The sequence below is a fragment of the Pholcus phalangioides genome, unplaced genomic scaffold (assembly GCF_987345545.1).
Source record: "Pholcus phalangioides strain wild (caught in Gottingen) unplaced genomic scaffold, Ppha-v1.0 ptg000011l_1, whole genome shotgun sequence".
Classification (NCBI taxonomy): Eukaryota; Metazoa; Arthropoda; class Arachnida; order Araneae; family Pholcidae; genus Pholcus; species Pholcus phalangioides.
In genome coordinates this window covers 40,187,720-40,206,472 of record NW_028301604.1, presented here as the reverse complement: position 1 = coordinate 40,206,472, position 18,753 = coordinate 40,187,720, and the positions used below count along the sequence as shown (strand labels likewise).

Genomic DNA, 18,753 nt, shown 5'->3' with positions numbered 1-18,753 from the left:
CTTTTTCAGAAGTCCAAAGAACGTTCTCTTCCAGCGGTGAGTGCCAAGACACCCCCCGGCCTAAGGGTCACGGGGCCGCCATCGGCCAGCCCACCGCCAGCTCTGAGTCCAAACACCGTCTCATCTGCCAGCTCGAGAAGTGAACCGAAAACTCTAGCCACAGTCATATCGGACTTTTCTCATACCGTCGGCATCATGGCAGCTGACAACATCATTGACGGCATTGCTCTCGAGGAACTTCGTGCTTTTTACCAACAGGCAGAACGACTGAAAAGCAGATGGTCACCCGAGATAACTTAGGCCTATTCTAAGTTATCTAACTTCCTTTATTTTCCTGGTATCCTCTTTCCAAAAACCCAAAAATCTCTTCAAAAAAACTAAATAATTTAAAAATAAAAAAAAAATTTTTCCATTTTTTAACTAACATTTACTTTTTTATTTCTAACACTTTTCCCTATCGTCTAGGAACTTTGTCTTCCAAACTTTTCTCTTTTCAGATCCTAGATAGCAGAGAGGTCCAGCCAATCCCAGGGCTCGAAGAAGCGGTCCAATCACCGAGGTCCAGTCTCTCCGGCTTTCTTCAACAGCTATACTTCTTCACTAAAACGACTAACCTTTTGGGGTTGTGACGGCATTATTCCACTCCGGAATTAATTTTATTAATTCCGAGATTCAGAACCACTCTTCCAAATTCAGCCCAGCGCATATTCCTGTCGCATTGTCTACTAAATTTCTACCCCCGGCACTATTGTGCACCGACTGCAAAAAATTACGAAATTTAAATTCATAAGCGGATTCGACCCAACTTTGACCATGGCCCTTGGGTCAGGAAATTTATTTCTTGGCCCATTGACATCTAGCTGCCAGGCCTTTCGTAAGCCGCTGCAATAGCCCTGAGGGCAGGACTCGGCGTGAAAATCCTTGCATTCCGCATATTCATTTGATCATTTCAAGCGCGTTAGATTTTGACTCTCCGTTGAGACACGAGAGGAGAAGCACGTCTCTAACAGTGCTCTGATGTTCGTATAGTAGAGCCCGATCTCACTTCCGAACTAGCGGCATGAAGCTAGTCATCGTTCCGTACCCAGTCGGACACATCTGAACTGTAGGGGTTAATTTAGGGTTTAAAAAATTCTTTGAATTTATTTTATAATTCTACCCTCAAACGACTTGATAAAATTCCCATAATGGCACTTGAATTGAAAAAGCAACCGATATGTTTCTTTCATGGACACTCGTTATCCCCGGGCAACAAAGCATGGTCCACCATGGCAGAAACCTTCAGCAACCAGAAGGTTCGACCAGCGGTACAGAGCCAAGCTGCCGTCAAATACCTCGCTAGAATTGCTGAGCACTACACCCTTTGGAGACGAGTCCATCCACGGAACATGTCGGGACACTTCAAGACGCACTCGTGCCCGGATGATGACATACTAGAGAAAGCCTTCCTGGTATACCTGGAACTCCGGAGACAGCCGAAAGATGGCAGCACGCTCCAGCTAGAGCTTGCAATCCGGCAGAACTTCGTTCAACTCCTCCGAGCCGACAGCAGCTGCTTTTTCAACCAGCCGTCGCTCAAGGCATAGCTGCCAAGTCTCCCGAATTTTTCGGGAATCTCCCGAATTTGAGCTTCATCGCTCGACCTCCCGAAAAGTTCTTAAATCTCCCGAATTTTTATGAAAATCACAAAAATCCCTAATTGTCCCTAAAAATTCCCTACTTCATTAAAAAAAAATCCCCGCTTATGAAAACAATCCCTAAGGAATTTCTTGTGGGGCATGAAGCCTCTTTTTTTTCCCCTTTCGAAATGACGTCACACGTCGTAAATGGGGAAATTCCCTTTTTAAGGAAGTTTTACAAACCCTCTGATGGTAACAAGAAAGTTGTTTGTCTTATCGTGCAGGGAAATGACTTAGCAGCCAATAGTTCTGGATAATAATTGAAGATTCTAGTGACGCGCATATGGTCAAAATTTCTTTTGTTGAAGTTACGTACGTGCGATATAACAAAGCATGAATACTGATAAGCAAAAACATATTTAATCAATTTTAAAGATACTTATTCCGATGAATTTCCTTTCATCAAACGTTCCGGAAGAGGGCCGACTTTTCCTTTTTGTACAAGTTGTGTTACGGACATAAACATCGGTCATGGAAGGACTGCCATCATCACTCGTGAAGTGAAAAAAAAAACATCAAGCATGTGTCACAAAAAGTCAGTGTTCTTCAAAAATTGACGGTGTTTTCCTTCATCTTCCGATGATTTTGGGGTCATTCGCGCAGAATGTTTGTTCACAGCGTTTCTGATTGAACACAATATTGATTATTACATTATTGAAGTTTTTACCTCCAATTTCACTTGTTTTTTGAGTAGGAATTTTATTCCCAAGGGTTTAACTTCCATGTGTGTGAAATGCTTATTTTAATTTGACTTCAGTAGGGATTTTATTCCCTACGCTTTAACTTTTATGTTTGGAAAATCCCTATTTTATTAGGAAAAATCCCTATTGTATTTATTAGGGAGTGGTTTTAGCATAAAATACGGGTTTGCGCGAAAATCTCCCGAATTTTCATTTTCAAAAGTTGGCAGCTATGTCAAGGTAGTTGCAGAAAACTACTCCACGAGGATTAACGAAGCGATCTACCAAATTTTCCGGAAGCGGGAAAAAATCCCGGAGTTTCTGATACCGGCGAAGGTGATCCCCCCAAAAAGCAGTAGTGAAAACCAAGCTGCAAAAGACACAAACATGCCTCAAGGACAGAACGTCCCCGCAGATACCGCACAACCAGGTAAAATCCCGGATCGGCCTGCGGAAAACCCGGATAAAAAGACCGGAGAGGAAGGCGATGATATCACCGCTACTGTCTCCCAGTCGGCGGCGGCACCGGTTCAAACAGACCAATCGCAAGCTTCCCAAGATGGTGAAGCCCCGCCCACAACGGTCGGCGAGCCAGACGGCCAGAAAGGTCCTGAACGAAGCGGTACCTCTCTTCTGATCCGGTGCGGCCGACGATGGCGTACGGTGGCGAGAAAAATTAAGGACACATGCAAAGCCGCGTGTGAAGTGAAATTCTCGCGTGGTGATTATAAAATCACTTTTTCAGACACTGATGACCGAGATAAAATAATTGAGTTCCTTACCGAAGAGAGAATTACAATTCTCAGACAGTCCGCTCAAGCGGCGGACATTTTCAGCGTAATTCTACGCGGACTTGATTCAGCAATACCAGCTGAAGAAATACTTCAGGAGCTCACTGACGAGGGCTTCAAACCGATCAGAGTGACCCCTATCAGATCACGAAGACGAAGGATCCGGTCCAAAATTCTTCCGCTATGGAAAGTCGACCTGCCCAGCAGTGCCGAATCCAAAGAAATTTTTGGACTTAAGCAACTTTTTCTAGTTGCCATATCCGTCGAGAAGCACCGACGAAATCCGAACCGGAAAGCTCCGTCAATTTGTTTTCGCTGCTTGAACTGGGGTCATACTGGTGTCTCGTGTGATCGCCCCCAACGATGTATGTTTTGTCCCGGATTTCATGATCGAAAACAATGCCCCAAGCGTGGAAGTGGCCCCCCTGAATGCTGCAATTGTGGTGAAGAACACCCAAGCACATCACGGAAGTGCATAGCGTTCAAAAAAGAACTTGGAAAAATGAAGGGGAATCTTGAACACCAAGAAATTATCACGACAGAGGCAGAGACCATCCATCCCGCGACTTTCAGAAGATCGGGGAAAAATTTCAAAAATCCCAAATTTATCCCAAAAAACGTTTGGGAAAGCTTTCTGAAATATAAGAACTCTAACTCTCAGGAAAAAGCAGCCCCAGCCAAGTCGAACACCCCAGCGGTTAACTGTGATGACAACCTAACCCCATCTACGGACCTGGTGGAGATACCCAGCGGAGCTGAAAATCACAAGTCCAAGTCTACGGACTTTAAACACCAAACCGAGAAGAAAGTCAACTCGAGGCTCCAAGGCGAGAAGGACAAGACTCCGCCCCGACCCAGAACCGAAGGCACTGGGCAAGAGTGCTCCCCGGTCCCATCCGAACGTAGTGACGGCGGCGCAAGTGCCACCACCACCGACCGAGTGAAAGCTGACGAAGCTCGTAAGCCCGCCTCCCCGGCCTCTGCTAACTCGTCCTCGGCGTCATCCTCCTCTTCGGACTCTGAATCGTCAACCAACCTTGATTCGGCACGGGACCTGTTCGACTTGGCCAAGGCTTGCATACAGAACACCGTCCAACAATGCTCGAAGAAAGAGAGACGAGCTACACTGCAAAAATTTCTGAAAGAGGCTAGTCGTATTCTGGAACGATAACCGACGAGAAAAACCAAGGAGCAGAGAGCAGCTCCCATAATTAGCAACATTAGCGTTGCAACTCTATCTTTTTCTCCGCTTCCTTTACCCATCTTTTCCAAAAATATTTCCTAAAAAATCCCATAAAAACTTAAAAATTTTTAAAAAACTTTTAAAAAAAAAAAATAAATAAAAAATAAAAAATCACTCTAAATCTCTCATGAGTGTATGAGCCTCTGATCTCAGCCCTAATTTCCCTCTCCATGCTATTGAGAAGCAATTTGTCACTTCTGATTCTAAACCTTTGCCACCTCTTCCGAACTTTGTTCTTTGCCCTGATTTTGTTCAATAGCTCCCTTGAGAGCCCAAACTGATGCTCAATAGTTTTAACTTTGATAGTACAACGACAGATGGCGCCATTAATCTCGTCAGTAAGGGAAGCAACACTGTCATCTATTGCTTGCTCCGTGGGATTTTGAAGACTAATTACTGGAACAGCCAAGAGTTCATTACTGAATTTTTCCCAGTCAGTCTTAAGAATGTAAGGAATCTTCCTTGAGATTAGAAAATCAAGTTGCAGTACAATCGGATTGTGATTTGAATCAACAAGCTCTGGGGATGTGATCGAAATTGCCGATTCAATGTTTTTCGCTAGCGCAAAATCAATGACCGAAGCACGTTGCAGAGAGCATGATGGGAAGTGTGTGGGGTCCTTGGTCGCAATAATATCAATAACATTGTTTTGACAATAATGAAATAATTTAGTGCCTGCCCTTTGATCGTAGTCACAGTTCCAGGCAGTATGATGTAGATTCCAGTCTCCTGCTATAATAGTGGGGGTGTCTTTGTTAAACAAATGTGTAAGCAAGTTATAATCCAGGTTATTGTTGGGGGGTTTATACAGGGAAACAATATTAATGTTGGTGTTGTTAACACAAATGGTTACTCCCACCGCCTCAGTAGTATTAGAGTTCGGTAATTCAAGTACATCATAGGGAATGTTGTTACGAATGTAAGCAGCGACTCCTCCCCCCCTATTATGAAGTCGATCGCGTCTGACGCACTGGTATCTAGGAATTTTAACAGTGACGCTTGGTATGAGCCATGTCTCCTGACAGAGAAAAACATCCACATTATATTCTACAAGTGCCTCTGTTAATTCTTTAATGCTGGGTTTGAGACTCGTGGCATTCCACGAGAAAATCGTAAGTGGCCTCGGAGGGCCACAGGTAGGCATTGTTGTTGTTGTACTAATTTTTGGTGCCTTTTGATAGGAAGTTAAGAACTTCAGTGAGACTACGAAGGATTTCAGAGAGAGTCCTTTCGACCTCTTTGGGCGGTTTACAACAATTTGTTATTTTCTGCATGGATAACATAATAGATTTAATTTCATAATTAATCACAATTTCTTGCACGTCGCTAGCCATCTTTCTATCCAATGCCTTCTCAAGTTCAATGGCATAATCATGTTGCTTCAAGGAGAAGCCCTTGTAGAGAGGGTGTGCCCCCTTTTTTATGTTTACATTCTCTTCCGGGAGAGTCTGGGAGCAACTCCTTCGCTGTGATTGATCAACACTATTTATGCCACTGGATATTATGGGAGGAGTTGGTGCCTCCTCATTAGTCTCTTCACTAAGTCTCTTGGGATTGTTAATTTCAGAATCCAGTACCTCACTAGACATCAGGGTACTTCGTCGAGGGGACGGGATAATTGGAGAAGTACCCACTCTAGGAATTATGGGAGGGCTATCCTCCTGCGATATTATGTGATTGTCCTCCTGCGAACCTTTTTCACCACCCATATTAGCGGTCCCCACGCTAGAATTAGGGCTAGCAGTAATATCTCCTTCATAGTTCGACCACCTGTTCGACTTTGCCAAGGCTTGCATACAGAACACCGTCCAGCAATGCTCGAAGAAAGAGAGACGAGCTACTCTGCAAAAATTCCTAAAAGAGGCTGATCGAATTCTAGATCGATAGCCAACGAGACAAAACTAGGAGCCGAGAGTAGCTCCCATATTTAGCAACATTAGTGTTGCAAACTCTATCTTTTTCTACGCTTCCTTTACCCATCTTTTCAAAAATATTTCCTAAAAAATCCCATAAAAACTTAAAAAATTTTTAAAAAACTTTCAAAAAAAAAATTAAAAAAAAAAAATCACTTAATTAAGTGAAATTTCTTCTCCATCTATCGCTACGAACTTTTTTAATATGACTAATTCTATTCCTCTTTTTTCTTCACCTTCTAATTAATAATTTTTAAAAAAATTGTATTTTTGTGTATTTTCATTCCTTTTCAGCCAATCCCTGACAAGCAACTCTTCCGACCAATGAGGATGAGCCACGACGAACCAAGATGGCGTCGCTGAAGCAGTCCACTTTACTTTTCCTGCCGAAAATATTAATAAGTAATATGACTAATAAGTTCGGAAAGACATGTTTGATTTTTCCTGGTTAATTAAGTTTTTAATTAACGTAGACAAGCTCCCAAATTCTTGCATACCACACGCACTTCACATTACACAAACATTTGCACCCTTGCCTTTCTCTTCACAGTGGTCCCCCGCGGGCCGGTTCTGAAGGCGGCAGATGTCTGTAAACAGATAGGCCCCGCCAGAAATCTTTCTTTCAAGTTTCAAGCGCTCATTCCCAACTGAAAACCATCACGATCTTGGACTCTGGCGTACCGGGGTAAGTGAATTTTTCCTGCCACTCTATTTTGGGGGATTTCGGCAAGATGGCCAAGGATAATTGTACTCTCGTGAGTCGATTAGAGCCAACAGCTCAAAAAAATTGGGACAACATTTCGAAGTTAGCATCGGTCGCTCTCGAATCAGAGAAAAATAAAAAGAAATTTTTGACTAAGCTTAAAACTCTCGAGAAAGATATCCCAATAAATTCTTTGAAAGGTAACTGCGATAAGAAAAATATGTTTAATTTAATATGTAAAGAGAATGCAGGGATCTTTAAAAGAGAAAAAGATTATGGTGAAATCGCTAAAGAGCAAATGCTTAATATTGTAGTAGAAAATTCAATCGCATTCTTTGAATTCAATTGTAGGCATAAAAAGAATAAGAAAAAGAAAAAAAAAGTCAACGGAAATGAAAGTGAGGGAAAAAATACGGATAGTGCGTCAGAAGAAGAAATAAATGAAACACAAAATAACTCTGAAACTAAGGAAATCCAGAAGAGGACAAAAAGTAATGAAATAAATGATTCTGAAACATTTAAAAGTGTTGTTCCTCTTTCGGAGACTGAAGACGAAATGTCAATGTGCTGAGCTGAGCTGAATAAAGCCTATTTTGGTCCTGTGGCTGCTTTCCCGCTAGAATATCAGCAAATGTCAGCCCTCCACCCAGAATTCTGTTTTCATTTCTAGAGCGGTGCTCGAAATCAGGGTCTTTAAGCAGAATCGATGGCAAGGAGGGGATAAATACTCTGCCAGTATTCTCAGTTCTCTGCCTTTGTAACTTTTTGGGACATCCCCCGAAGAATGCTGTGTGTTTTACTGACCCACAGAGGGTACATTTTCGTTTACTTCTGTCCCCCTTATTTGGGCATTTCCCAGTAATATGGTTTTCACCACAAAATGAGCAGGACGGTTTATCGAAGCACGTTACTGAGCTGTGCCCTAGGCGTAAACAAAACCTGCATTGCAGGGTGTTCCTATTTCCTTTGTATCGTTCTATGTGAACAGGAATTTCAGCAATTTTAGTTAAATTAAAAATTCCCTTATTTTGGAGGGAGAATTCCACCAAATAAAGTGGATAATTCTGACCAGTTCTATAATTCTTCATGTTTGAGACCTTCACCACCTCAAACCCTTGACTAAGTATATCTTCCGCTATTTCGTCTACTTCTATTCCCGGAGGAAGTCCTCTAATTACCACCTTTAAGTGGTAACCTTTTCAAAAAATTTTTAAAAAACTTTCAAAAAAAAAATTAAAAAAAAAAAAATCACTTAATTAAGTGAAATCTCTTCTCCATCTATCGCTACGAACTTTTTTAATATGACTAATTCTATTCCTCTTTTTTCTTCACCTTCTAATTAATAATTTTTAATAAATTGTATTTTTGTGTATTTTCATTCCTTTTCAGCCAATCCCTGACAAGCAACTCTTCCGACCAATGAGGATGAGCCACGACGAACCAAGATGGCGTCGCAGAAGCAGTCCACTTTACTTTTCCTGCCGAAAATATTAATAAGTAATATGACTAATAAGTTCGGAAAGACATGTTTGATTTTTCCTGGTTAATTAAGTTTTTAATTAACGTAGACAAGCTCCCAAATTCTTGCATACCACACGCACTTCACATTACACAAACATTTGCACCCTTGCCTTTCTCTTCACAGTGGTCCCCCGCGGGCCGGTTCTGAAGGCGGCAGATGTCTGTAAACAGATAGGCCCCGCCAGAAATCTTTCTTTCAAGTTTCTCGAGTGAGACAACACGAACATCGAACTGGACGCCGTCACGAACGGTCGACTTTTTCCACCCTCCTTCGACATTGCAAAGTGCTAGTGCAGTTCTCCCGTAGGCGGTAAGGGCAGGTGGAATACCGCCCTGCCAAAGGGAGCTAGTTACGGACCCTAGGCATAGGCTGGACGGGTCGGGGCTCTTCGCTTTCAAGGTCAAATATTGACATAGCCCACTTGTGTGCAAAACTCAAGTTGAAATAAAGGCTGGCATGGCCTGCTAGATAGCGGCGTGCTAGCCATAGATACCAAATCCCCCCCCAAAAAAAAAAAAAAAAAAAAAAAAAAGGATCTTTCCCCCCGCTCCCTGCTACACCAATGCTTCAAGGAAGTGATACGCACGGTAAGTAGTAACAGGTGAGTGGAAATTCTCTTGCATGTGCTCTGTGTAAGATGGGCATAATCTGCCCCTTTGCCGATACTGACGGCGCCGAAGCCGTAGCTAAGTTGAAAAATCTTGCGGGGGACCTGGACGAATCCGGCCCCAGGGCAGAGTTTGGTAAGGCTTTTCTGCCATGGATAGATAAGCTTAAAAATATTGTTTTGGGGGAAAATGTGGCCCACAATAGATGTATCTTTGAGGAAAAGATCGAAAATCTAGTGATTGAATACTACCACATCGAACAGGAAGGGAAAAACAAGGTTGCCCTTAAGGGCCTCGAAGAGCTTTTCTGCGAGGCAAGGGACCTTTTTGACCTTATGGGAAATAAAACCTGCTGCCACAAAAGGGCACTTATGTTTAAGCGCAACCTTACTTCAACTCCCATGCTGAAGGGTGACTCTGACCCCCCCCCCCACCCGAAAATGGTGGTCGGAGAAAAAGGTTGAAAAAGAAGAAAAGGAAAAAAAAATCTAACTCACATTTGGGGTCCTCAACTGCCCCCGGAAGTTCTTCAGACACGCAGAAGTCTGACTCAACCATGAACACCACAGAAAATTCGACCCACGGGTCCGCACCAAATCCAAACATAAACATCAATTTGCGTCTCAGCCTTACTGATAACACGCCTGCAATCTCTGAAAACAGCACCAATATTTCAGAGCGTCAAAACTCAAGTATTTCCGAGGAGAGAACTGATACCCCCTCTACTGAAAACACCACTGACTTCACTTCGAGTCTTAACAGCTCCGGATCTCAAAACGGCTCCACCGCTCATTCCAGCTCCACTGCGGATAGCTCGTTGCCAGGAAACACCACTGCCACAAATGACATAAGAGTGCAACAAGCCATAACAGATGCATCTGAACATCTGTCCTCTCCCCCTGCCCCCACTCCGATCTCGCCCCTCTCTCCGGTATCAGACAAACCGGACCATGATAGCATGTCAACAGAGCGAGCTCTGTCACCCAATTCAGTGGGAAACGCCCACTCGAACATAAACAACACTGAGGGGAACGCCCCTCTCAATTTGGTAAGCACTACTTACCCGGATGTAAACACCACAGGAGGAATTGCCTCCCCAAATATGGTGGGCCAAGCCCACCCGAATGTAAACACTTCTGAGGGAAACGCCCCCTCAACACCGCCGGGCAACGCCCCCGTAGCTAATATAAACATAAACAATGCTCCTACGCCCCCGTCGGACGAGGACGAAAACGACCAAGATGATATACAGAATAATGCAGGGTTCCAACCTGCACGACGCCCTCGTAGGCGTAAAAACATACCTGCCATCATCCTTAGGAACTGGGGAAACACCTGGCTGACAGACTTTGGCGCCCTTCGAGCCCTCTGTGAAATACCCCCCACTTCCAAACCAACACAAAATACTTTAGTGGTTGAAGTTTTCACAGAAACTGACCACAGAACAGCAACCAAATTTTTCGATGAACGGAAATTTAATTACAATACCTATCAATTACACTCTGAAAAAACACTCAAATTTGTCATCAGAGGGCTCCCAGCAAATGTTAGACCTGATGAAATAAAAGAAGAGCTCCGAAAACAGAACATTAATACAGTTAAGGTCTCAAACATGACGACCAGAGCAGGAAACAGGCCCCTACCCTTATTTTTGGTGGAAATCACCATTGAAAATAAAAATTTTGCTAACATAAAAGAATTAGCTGGTATCCCCATCGATATAGAACGATACAGGGGCAACGCCGCCCCGATACAATGCAGGCGCTGTATGGCGTTCAACCACACGGCCCTCTTCTGCAAACATAAGCCCGTATGCGCCTTCTGTTCCGGGCCGCATGAAACAAGCAAATGTAGGGATAAAGGAGACAGAAGAAAAATAAAATGTGCCTTCTGTGGTGGCCCTCACACAGCCACCTTCCCAGGTTGCCCTAGACACCCCAATCCAAAAAAACAAGAAAAGGGCAGAATTATTATTCCCCTGCTCCCCCTTCACCTCCGGCCGATATCTGCTGAGGACTTCCCCCCCCCTCCCAGGAAGCGCCCCCCCGGAGCCCACGAGTACCCAGTTGGGAACTAACCTACCGACTATCGAAAACGAAGAAGAGTTCACGCTTGGTACCGACACTCTCACTATTCGCCCTTCACGGCCCCACGGGCCAGGAACCGGGCCGAAAACTCAGCCCTCTTATGAGATACCCCTTGCTCAGCAAGCCAAAATAATGCAAGAAAAACAAGCCAAATTGCATAACACAATTCAGGCCGGCGTACACCCGCTAGCTGTGGAACACAAACAAGCCCCATTAGATGAACTCTCCTCCAAGCTAGAGGAGATGGACACCAGCAAAAGAGCAGCTACAGCTGCATACAATTACTATATCCTTAGAACCGAAGAAATTGACTCGGACGAAGAATCTTACGAAGATGCTCACGAGTCACTCCCAGAAAAAGAAAACCTTGAAATCAACGACAAGCAAACAAACTCAAATTTGGCCCAGGACATCTCTGGACCCGAAACCCAAGTGAGCGCTCAGACCCTCACAGCTGAAACAGATGTTCCCAAGCAGTTGGCCTCAGCCCCCACCAGCACATTACCTGAAACACTTGTTCACCAGCTAACACAGCTTAAAAAAGAGGAAATAACAACTTTAATTGTACTACTCCAATCCCTGCTTAAAAATAGCTCAAACAATTAGTGTCCCCCCCCAGACCATTACGAATTATGGCTTGGAACTGTAATGGTCTAAAAAATAGCCTGAAAGAGCTGCAGGAGGAGGTCCACCGAGCCCAGCTTGATATAGTAATGCTTTCTGAGACCTGGCTGCTACCCAGCAACAAACCGAAACTACAAGGTTTCACTATGGCACGAAGGGACAGAATTTTAAATAGAGGAGGCGGAGTAGCAATTTACATCCGGAACACCATCCCCTTCCAAAATATTGTTCTCCCAGCCTCATCAGAAATGGAGGCCATTGCCGTGGAAATTTTCATAGAGCGTAAAAAATTCATCTTCTGCTCAATCTACAAGCCGCCCCGAAACAAAATTGACGTCAACCTTCTAAATACTATTTTTGACACAAACACCCCAGTCTTCGTTGGGGGCGATTGGAACTGCAAGGACCCCCTCTTTTGCAGCAAAAAAAGAAATAAGCATGGCGTAGCCCTCCGACGATACTGCATGAACAAATTTCTTCAAGTTCACTCTTCTCCCACCCCTACACACATCCCCGGTTGCCCACGGCAAGCTCCTGATGTTATAGATTTTGGGATCTCAAAAAATTTCCTCTGGGACATTGACACACACACCAAGGTCATTTTAAATTCCCCCCATAACCCTGTTTTTTTCGAGGTCGACTTTCACATCCCACGATCCAAACGAATCAGTAAACGGGTCGACTGGACCAAATTCCAAGAATTAACAGAAAACGACAATATCATCCCTATCACAGCGGAAACGCCCACGCAAATTGATGAGGTTGTTTCACAACTGTCAATCCGCTTTCAGGAGGCCATTGACCTCGCTTCTAGCGAAGTACACTTCTCTGACCTCCGATACGGCCTCCCGAGAGATATTCTACAAAAAATAGCCTTTAAAAACCGAATTCGAAAAAAATGGCAGCGTTTTAGACGACGACTGGACAAAGTGCTCCTCAATCGTCTACAAAGCGAAATAAAAAGAGACGTTGCAGAATACACAAATGACAGATTCTCAGAATTTATTGGAAATGCTACAGCCGAAAATGGGAACCTGTGGCGAGCATGGAAAATTTGTAGGCCTCCGCAAACACGACTCACAAAGATCAAAAAAGGAAACGGTTTCGTTTTCTCTGAGTCCGACATAGCCGAAACCTTCGCTGACGCCTATGAGCGTCAATTCTCCCCAAACAGGGTCCAGCCAAGGGACGACACAATTAACATTTGCCAACGCGTATCCAACTACATACGCTACCACAGGGAAAACAATCCTGGACATATGGCAAACACAAATGAAGAGGAAGTTAAATCACTCATACAAAAATTGGATCCCAAAAAAGCCCCAGGAGCCGATGGCATCAGCAACAAGGCAATTAAACTTATGGCCCCTGCACACCTCACAACACTTACTAATATTATAAATGCATCAATCAACATAAATCACTTCCCAGTTCCTTGGAAACACGCAGTCATACGGGCCATACACAAACCCGGAACTGACCCGGATGTTGCTACCTCATATCGCCCGATCTCGCTCCTCAAAAATTTCTCTAAAATCTATGAGCGAGTCATCGCCACTAGGCTATTTCAATTCACTGATACAAATAATATAATCCGACCGGAGCAGCACGGTTTCAGACCGGAACACTCTTGTGTCACGCAACTGCTCCGAGTCACTGAATTTGTGACAAACGCCTTCAATTACAAGGACTCAGTGGCAGCCCTGTTCTGCGACATCTCGAAGGCGTTTGACAAGTGTGAATACGCAACATTGCTTGCAAAATTAATTAACATGAACTTTCCACCACACTTCATACTTTTTTTCTTCAATTACCTCATGGGACGAACCTTCCAAGTTAAGATTGGCCAAACCCTCTCCTCCTCAAGGCCCGTAAGGGCCTCTGTCCCTCAGGGAAGCGTTCTTGGGCCACAGCTCTTCTTGCTATACATGAATGATTTCCCAACCCCCAGAAATGGAATCATTGCCTTATTTGCGGATGACGCAGCAATTCTCTGCAGCCACAGGAAGCCAGCCTACGCCCTTTGGAACATCCAGGATGCAGCCCTCGACATAGAACAGTGGTGCACTAACTCCGACGTCCGCATGAATTTCAACAAGTGCCAATTCATGTGGTTTTCCCGGAAAACTAAGCTTCCTAGGCACACTCTTCGTTTCGGAGGCCATAACCTCCCACCAGTTCAACTAACTAAATATCTGGGAGTCCTTCTCGACAAGAAACTCCTCTTCCGCGAGCATGTCCAAATGGCCAGGAACAAAACAGTTAACATTATGGGCATGCTAAACAAGATCACTTTCCCCCAAGCCAAATTGTCTCTAACAAACAAGACAATACTTTTCAAATCAATTCTGCGCCCCACAATGCTCTACGCTTCACCAGTCTGGGCCCACGCTCGGAAACTCAACATAAAAGGCCTACAAGTACGCCAAAACAAGATTCTCAGACAACTAACGAGAGCTCCTTGGTTCCTTCGTAATGCCAACATCCGCCTTGACCTCCAGATTACACACCTCTGGCCGTACATACTCGAGCTAAACCAAAGCCAATTCGATAGAATGAGCGAATCCCGTTACCCACACATCAGGAATATTGTTGACTACGCCACTGATGAAGTAAGAAAGTACCGGAGACCAAAACAAATCTGGGCACTCCAGTGGCACGATCTTTAATGGCACGCATATCATACACACACTTCTTCGTTTGTCCAACATAAACATAAACATCAAAGGGGAGTTTCCCCCTTTTTAAAAGTCTCTAAAGACTCTAAACACCGAACTGTCTGATAGATGGCAGCACATCACATCTTCATACTCAACTCTTCTGTAACGCATCCTCAGTCGAACCGACATTTCAACACCCATTTCTCACTGAGACGCCCATGTCGGGCCACTTGTATTGTTTTTTGTACTCTTGCTCTTATGTGTACTCCACTGTCTTTCCTCCTTTCCTTTGTCACCCTCTCTCTCCCCCCCCTAACATACTAACACCTTTTTTCCCACTCTCTCACCTTCTCTCCCTCACCCTTCACCATCGACCAATCATGGCCTTGCCATGAACAAACCAATCGCATTGCACCACCATCAGCAAGATGTCGCTTCTTCTTCACAGCTCTCTTCGCTATCACACTTCGCTTTTAACAACTAACACGTGAGGTTGTGCCGCCATTTTACCTGTCGCATTGCAACGTTTCTTCACAACGGCAACGAACTTATGAAATTTAAATCGCAGACCAATGACCACTCTTATATACATTATGTTATAAGAGATTAACTAATTTAAAAAAAAAAAAAAAAAAAGAGCGTTTTCGCCACCCCTTCCCTTCACATACATTCACCAGCACTCCACACATACAGATACTCTCTTGTCTATCTCTTCACCGGGGGTCCCCAAGGGGCCCCAGTCCCTTTGTTGGCTAATGGCCCTCACCCACAGGGCCAGACACCATCGTAAAATTCTGAGTCTGGTCTGGTCTCGAGTGAGACACAAATAAAAAATCAAATGATTCGAATACAAGTCACCGTCATGGACGGTCGCAAGAAATAAGCTTCTGATACGGTATATGGTCAACGAGGGTACGTGCCCCTGCGAGTTCATCCGGGAGTAGCGGTACCACACTACCGAATACCTGAAGGAAGACAACGAAGAGTGGGACGAGGAGGAGCCTCGGGTTGGATCTCGACTGGTTGAGGTTTCACCTGAGTGCACTGATTTCTCTTCAGAAAACAAGTCGAGAGCTTTCATCCGACGCTTCTGAATCGAGACACAGCAGAGGTTGTGGTGGCATTCGGCGAAATTCGACGACCTGGCCTGACCCCTGGCTTAGAATCTCTTTCCCTACGAGTGTTGTGTTCCCCAAAGTGCTCTTTTATTTTTTGTGCTCATGCTGCGTTCGGTGCCTTGGTGTCAACTTGTCTGCAAAGGGTAAGTGCTTTTTGCTTGCCGCTTATCTTTGATTATGACGAGATTTTGTCCGTTAATAGGCTCCACCGCAGGAGGTCAATTTCATAGAATTAAAGCGCAAATTGAACTTTTTGACGATGATTCTGATACAGTAGAGTATTTCTGTTTGCTTAAACCATGGATAGGAGAATATTTTGATAGACAGAGAAGTCTAAGTAATGTTGGTGACGAAAATTGCACCACAGCAGTAGAGTTTGATAAAGTATTGGAACTTTTTGGTGAATATATATGTTGTGATGAGGATGATGGTGTGGATCTAGTAGACAGCATTGTACATGCTACAGTTAATTTTTTCTCCGAAATAGAGAGGAATCCATGTCCACATGCTGTAGCGAAGACATTTATGAAAGATGAAAAAGAAAACATACTGAATATTCAGTATAAAAGTAGTGACAATGAACCATACAAAAGTAAACTAAGAAGTAGCTCTAAAAGTGCTTCCAAAGGGGAGATGAGCCCGAGGGGAAAAAACAAGAGAAAGAAAAAGGTGCATAATATCAGTATTAGCCCTGGGAAAGATAAGGAACATGCTGTTGACATGGCGTCCTGCTCTGTTTCGGATCTTAGAAGAGAAATGATACCATCGATCAACGAAGAAAATAATCTAGACAACCCAGATTATAATGTAGAACTGGAAATGCCCTCAAATGACGAGGGACTTACATCAAACCAGGAGGAAATAGACCCCCTCCCTTTTCAAAGTAATAGTGATGATAGCGAAAATGATGATGACGGATTTCAAGAAGTATCTTACCAACGTAAAAAGAAGAAATATAATATTCCCCCCATTGTTTTGTCATCTTGGGGAAACAAGTGGCTCTCTAATTTTGGGGAAATGAGAAAATTATGTGAATTTCCCCCTGAATCGAAAACAACGACTAATACGATCTCAATCAAAGTTTTTTCTGAAAATGATTATTGATCGGTCACCAAATATTGTAAAGAAAAAGGCTTCAATTTTTACTCATTTGAACTTAGAACAGACCGACACTTAAAGGTGGTAATTAGAGGACTTCCTCCGGGAATAGAAGTAGACGAAATAGCGGAAGATATACTTAGTCAAGGGTTTGAGGTGGTGAAGGTCTCAAACATGAAGAATTATAGAACTGGTCAGAATTATCCACTTTATTTGGTGGAATTCTCCCTCCAAAATAAGGGAATTTTTAATTTAACTAAAATTGCTGAAATTCCTGTTCACATAGAACGATACAAAGGAAATAGGAACACCCTGCAATGCAGGTTTTGTTTACGCCTAGGGCACAGCTCAGTAACGTGCTTCGATAAACCGTCCTGCTCATTTTGTGGTGAAAACCATATTACTGGGAAATGCCCAAATAAGGGGGACAGAAGTAAACGAAAATGTACCCTCTGTGGGTCAGTAAAACACACAGCATTCTTCGGGGGATGTCCCAAAAAGTTACAAAGGCAGAGAACTGAGAATACTGGCAGAGTATTTATCCCCTCCTTGCCATCGATTCTGCTTAAAGACCCTGATTTCGAGCACCGCTCTAGAAATGAAAACAGAATTCTGGGTGGAGGGCTGACATTTGCTGATATTCTAGCGGGAAAGCAGCCACAGGACCAAAATATGGACGGACCCGACCTGGAGTCACATAATAACTTCCCTTCACTAAATCCGGAGGGCCCAGATCGAGAGACTGGTAGTACTGAAAATGAATTAGAAAAAAGTGTCCCGTTCAAACAAGAGCAGACCAAACGTCCTCTCGGTCATTTGAGAGGAAAAGAACTGGGTATAGGAAAACACCCCCTAGATAAGGGAAACTGAATTCCTGAGAGTGAGTATGAAAGCGTACTAGAGAGGGCGATAAAGGAAAAAATATTATATGAAACCAAAGAAGTGCTGGATGACACCTTAAATCAAGTAGAGACAAGTAGTAAACAAGCACCTACAGCATCACCATCGAGAGGGAATGTAAACATCCCGATTGTCTCCCCTCTTTTCCCTTTGGGGGAGGGAGCTAGTGGAGAAAATAAAATTGAAAAACAGGGTCTCTCTCATAGAGAAGTAAATATTGATAACGAATTCGAAAAACTAACAAATGCTACATGCAATATTACTTCAATGCTAAAACATGACGACGAGATCAGTCAAAAAATTATTGCCCTATTAAGCGGCCTTAAGGAAGTCATCATTCTATTAAAGAGCAAACAATAGGTACAAACGCTAATAATCTTGGCCTACCTAGGCCCTTAACAATTCTTTCATGGAATGCAGGCAATATTAAACACAAAATTAGGGAACTCACTGAAACTTTATTTGAACTAGATATTCATGTTGCCCTTATACAGGAAACTTGGCTACTGCCCAGCGATAAATTGAAAATCAACCGTTACAATTGTGTTAGATTAGATAGAATTCACAATCGTGGAGGAGGGGTATGTGTTTTAATCAGGAATAATATTCCTTTTAAAAAATTAGACATTCCACAATCCAACACGATGGAAACACTTGTAATTACAGTAAGAATAAACAACACGGATTTAAATATAGTATCTCTGTACAAGCCACCTCATAATGCAGTAGATTTAAATCACCTCAGGAATATTTTTGACCTCAATACACCTACAATTATAGCGGGTGATTTCAATGCAAAGCATGCAAGCTGGCACTCCAATTATAACTGTTCAAGAGGAGTTATCCTCAACAGATTCTGTCAAAATAATGGAGTAAACATACATGCCACAGACTATCCAACACATTATCCAGATCACCCATTCCACAGGCCAGATATAATTGATTTTGCAATTAGCAAGAATATTGATGCATCAATTTCCATACATTCACCAGCAATTTTGAAGTCTGATCACAACCCCCTCATAATCAGGATTGATTTTCTATTTGCACTTAGCATACCTAACATCAGGAAAACTAACTGGGAACTATTTGCACAGATACTCGAAAACAACTCAACTCTTGAGCTT

The 18,753-nt window shown here is 43.4% G+C and overlaps 1 protein-coding gene across 5 annotated transcripts in view; it reads right to left on the bottom strand.

The window, feature by feature from the left end:
• Positions 1-18,753, bottom strand: part of sev (receptor protein-tyrosine kinase sevenless) — a 1,896,734-nt gene that overhangs the window by 608,006 nt on the left and 1,269,975 nt on the right. The gene's annotated exons all lie outside the window — the stretch shown is intronic.